Source organism: Chinchilla lanigera, unplaced genomic scaffold (assembly GCF_000276665.1).
Source record: "Chinchilla lanigera isolate Chin_1 unplaced genomic scaffold, ChiLan1.0 scaffold00043, whole genome shotgun sequence".
NCBI lineage: Eukaryota > Metazoa > Chordata > Mammalia > Rodentia > Chinchillidae > Chinchilla > Chinchilla lanigera.
In genome coordinates, this window is record NW_004955444.1 from 12537221 (window position 1) to 12542478 (window position 5258).

Genomic DNA, 5258 nt, shown 5'->3' on the forward strand with positions numbered 1-5258 from the left:
CTGGACCAAGGTATTCAAGAAGGGAAAGCACCCCTTTATATTTTATCTAGGTTTCTGCTTTTTTTTTTTTTTTTTTTTGAGGCTTTAGGAGTCAAACCCAGGGCCTCGTACATGCCAGGCCAATGCTCTACCACTGAGCTACACTTCCAGGCCCTAGGATGGCCTGGTAATAGCTGTAGTAATTATCCATATATTCACCACATAGAAATTTTTCCTCTATTACTAAATACAAAGATCGCTTATTTTTATTAAAGGAAATTGGTGATTTCTTGTAACACAGGCATAATTTTTGTGAAATTAAACCTTAAAATCTTAGTCTTATTACATTTATGAAGTTGTTTTTAAAAGAATTCTGAAGCAAATATGCTAAAAATAATTAACACTTGTTAGAATCTAGCAGTGAGTACATGAATATGTTTATATTATTTTTCTGTATACTCTTGAATGAGAATTTTTAAAAGAAAAAAGTAGACTTTCATTTCAAATGTCAAAAAATTTAATGATATCGATTGTTTACCATATGACAACACAATGCAAGTTAAAAACAATATGGCCAGGCATGGTGGCACATGCCTGTAATTCCAGCATTTGGGAGGCTGAGGCAGGAGGATTGCAACAAGTCCAAGGTTGGCCTGGGCTACACAATGAGTTAAGGCCCGCCTGGACTACATAGTGAGACCCTGACTCAAACAAACAAACAAGTTAAAAACAATATGCGCTGTAGAAAAGTCAGTACAGTATAGTGGCTAAGCTCACAGGTTCTGGCAGTAGATTGCCTTGACTTTAGTTCTAATTGTGCCACTTACTAACTATGAGACACTGAGCAAGTTACTTGACTTTTCTGCCACAGTTTCTTCATCTGCAAGGTAATAATGATTGTAATAGTGCCTGTCTCATAAAGAAAGTATAAATTTAAGTAAATACACAGCATACAGTAGACACTAAATAGGTGTCAATAGCTATTATTATGATGGTGATACAATTTTTTAAAAAAAAGTACACAGTTTATATGCACAGAGAAAAAAGCTTGAGTGAGCCATCAAAAATGTTAGCATTTGTAATTTCTAGTTGATAACAACTAGATATTTTAATTTTCATTTTAACTTATTTTCTAAACATACTGCGAGAACCACAAGAACATAGTAATAAGATTTTCCTGACAAGTACCCCATAGCTTGTTCAATAGTAAATCTTGAAGTGTGATTCTTGGACCAGTAGCATCCCAAAAACTTGCTAGAAATGTAAATTCTCAGGCTCTCCCTGAACACACTCATTCTGGAGTGGGGCCCAGCAAAGGATGGTTTTGCAAGCCTTTGATTTGATTCTGATGCTTCCTAGAGATTGAGAACTACGGTGTGAAGTTATAACTTGTAGGCCTGAACTTCACCCATGTCACCTGTATATTGTACAGTGATAGATATTGGGTGGAACAAAGCTCAGTGGTATAGCACTTGCCTAGAATGCATGAGGCTCTGGGTTCAGTTCCCAGCACCGGCCCCACCCCAAAGATACTACAAAGCTTTGTTTTTTCCTGAATACTCTTTGCAACTCTTGTTCACAAAGGCTTCCCTTCATTTTTGGCATAGCTTCTCCAAGAGTCTTTTGGTGGAATTCCATCCTGCCTACCCTGAATGGGGTCTGGCTATCTCGAATTCATATCTCAGCCTCCCCAGTAGCTGGGAGTAAGGTGCACACCACAGAAGCCTTTTGAGAATAGCTCCTTCTGTGCCCAGTTCCTACCTGGTAATGGGAAAGGCACGTGGGGCAGAGATGTAGCTCAGTGTTAAGAGTGCTTGCCTAACGTGTACAAGACCCTGGGCTCGACTCTCATCACCACAAAAAATGAAAGAAGGAGGGAAGGAAGGAAAGAAAGAAGGGAGGGAGGGAGTAAGGGAAGAAGGAAGGAAAGAAAGGAGTGGGGAAGGAGAAAAAGGGGATATGATTTTTTAAAAAAATTATTTCTTAAATTTTTGAGGGTGGCCTCAGCAGGTAATCTGTCTCAAGGAAATCTAATATAAATCTTTAAAAATAAAGTGTTGACACTGCCCAAAGTATTCACATTTTTTAAAAAGTTAAATCATGATGGTCTATCAAAAACACCAAGCCAAGATGGGACACTAGCTGCCAGTTCACTTGTTTCTTGTCTAATTTTCAAATCGATAAGCTACTGAACAAGGAAAACCCTAATTTGAAGCCCAGCTCAGCTACTTGCTTCCTGGCTGGTAACAAAAATAATGACAATATTAATCTTTTAGAATTATGCCTTATCTGTAAAGACAATGCTACCTACTTCAGAGAAGTTCTGAAAGATTAACACTCAAAATAATCTGCCCTATAGTAAGCCCTCAATAAATTTTCATAGCATTTGTGATGTTTCCTGTACGATTTGGAGAAAATACTTTATTCACTTTTATTGATTAATAGTTAGCCCTCTCTTCTGTTTAAACTCACCCTTACCGGGGCAGAGATGGCCATCTGCAACCTTTATGTTCCTACACAACTGTACTGACTTAAGTCATTAGTCCCACCCAGGTTTCAACGAAGGTTGTGACTGGAATTCTGTCTGCAGTAGGGATCTGGAGCAACACAGTCAACTCTTATATAGATATACATTTTATATGAGTATGTACGTGACTGCTTTACAACAACCCTCAAAGTTATGATTCCCTTCGTTATATGTATATAAAACATACAAAAGATCAAGAAAAATGGTGGTAGTTCTGTTATTAAAGTGGATGACTTTTGCTTTTACATTTACCACATTTGTTAAAAGCAATACAGGAAGTTGAGAAGTGCCATAAAAAGTTATGGAAAATTGATTTCAGTTGTAACTAGCTTTAGCAACTCAGATACTAATGATGCTGCGGTGACGGTGGGGGGAGAGCGCGTATCATAGTAGCTACTACAAAGTGCCCATCTCATTTTTCCCATTTGGAATATGGACACAAGAACAAGAACTACTATCTACCTCACAAAGATCCTGTGAAAGTTAGTAAGGCAATTAAGGTAATCTGAATTAGGCAATGAAGATCATGGAATCTGGAGGGAAAAGGAAGGAAGCATGGGGATCTCATGTAAGTTAGAAGATTTCTACAACTCCTCTGGCCACATAAAAAACAGCATGTCATATTTTGACCTGATAAAATTTTCTTTTATTTTTAACATTGTAGGTACCCATGCCTTCTAAGTGCCACTGAGTAATTAATTGAATTGGGCATAGTTAACATCATTGCCCCTTTATTCATGTTAAGTTTTTGTACATTTCCAGACTTATTAAATAAATGACTTACTTTCAAATGACCTAACTTAATTGTACAATTGCCTGGAAACTTAACTCTTCTTCATAGTAGCTAGAGTATTGGTTTTTTTCTTTTAAAAATATAATCCTTACATTGTGAGAAACACAGTAATAAATGAATTCATTAAATTTAGGGGTGGGACTGGAGCCCACTGGTAAAGCACTTTCCTCGCATACATGAGGCTCTAGGTTTGATCCCCAGCATCACAAAATTAACATACAAATAAACAATCAAATTTAGTTTGGGAAAGAATGTTTCTAACTAATTAAGGTTCCACGTGGGAAAATGAACACTGCATCATACTACTTGATATGATAGAAAAAGGCTTCCTACTTCATTGAGGTGGTTATTTTATCAAGTACAATTCAAATGATATATTCAAGGGCTGGGGCTATAGCTCAGCGGCATAAGCGCCTGCCTGGCAAGTGCAAGGTCCTGAGTTCAATTCCCAGTACCAAAAAAAAAGAAAAAGAAAATATACACAAATGATATATTCAGATGCAATTTTTAAAAGTCGACTTCATTATTCATATGTATCAGCAATAAGGAAAATGTAGCTTTTGATGAAAGATAAAAGTGCATGATAGTGTTAGAACTGCAGATTGCTGTCATTTTATGTGCTCCAAACTTTGGTAATTCAATTCTTTGTATTCCATCGGAGAAAAATATAGTGCCACTGCACGTGTAACTGCTCAGTCACGGAAAAAAATAACTTCCACCTAAAGGGCATATCCAATTTCTCAATTTACAAGAATTCAATTAAAAATCATTTCCAGGCTAGGTATGGTGGCATATACGTGTAATCCCAGCAATGGGGGTGGTTAACAAAGAAGGATCCCAAGTTCAAGACCAGCCTGGACAACTTAGACATCCTCTCCCAAAGTAAAAAGAGCTGGGGATGTAGTCCATGGCAGGATTGCTTGCCTAGCATTGGACAGGCCCTGAGTTCAGTTCCCAGTACAATCAATCAATCAATCAATTAATTCTTTGTCACTATGAGCAAAATGTCAAAAATAAAGTAACTCTTCCTGCCTGAATTAATCTTCTGAAAACAGCTTTATTGAAAAATACCCTCAAGGTAGGTAACATTACCTATCTTGTAATGAAGGTGCGTTATAGACGTAACATTTTTGCATGGGCCAGGGGAAAATTAGCAAATTAGTGCAAATTAGCACTAATACCTTTTATGAGTGAAGGTCTTACAGATTCTCTGTGGGGAGGAGTTAAAGATAAACTAATTTATATCTACAGCTTAGAAGTTTTGTATATGAATATAATACTGTGCACATCAAGGTCTTGTTATTTGTACTACAAATTGTAAGATGGACAGGGAATGAGAAACCAAATGGGGTCTCGGCCACTCCCACGAGAGGAAGAAAAGACAGAAAAGGAGAATCAAATGCTTCAGTCGCTTGGAAGAGCGGTAGAAACGAGGACAGAGAGGTAGAAAAAGATCTTTTAAAACATTCTGACAATCCATTACTTCTCTTATCTTTTTTTGACCTTCAGTCTGGACTAAGCCATTTCGTTCATCTTCCCAGCCCATCCTATCCTTGAACATTTATTTACTGTACCTTCTTCATTGAGAGCCTTTCCACTCCCCTCCCCTTCTAGCAGTCGTGAACTTCAGACCCTCTGCTCCAAAACCCACTCCCTTTAACTCTGTTTTTAGAGATTCCTGGGCCCTCCCTTCTTCCCAAAAGGGAAGTGCGACTGGACGACGCACCGCAGGGCACCCTAGGAAATGTGGTCTCCCAGACTCTTTCGCCCTGCGCCTCAGAATGAGGAAGTCCATAAAAGGGAGTCAACTAAAACTACAATTCCCGAAAGGTAACGCCTCCTTTCCGCCCTCCTTCCCATTGCCTTCCTCTTCCTCCTCTCTTTGGACGCTGAACCTCTTTAGCATCGCGGTATTTGTAGTTTATTTTGGACGGAAAAACCTAGCGCTTAAAGACCTAG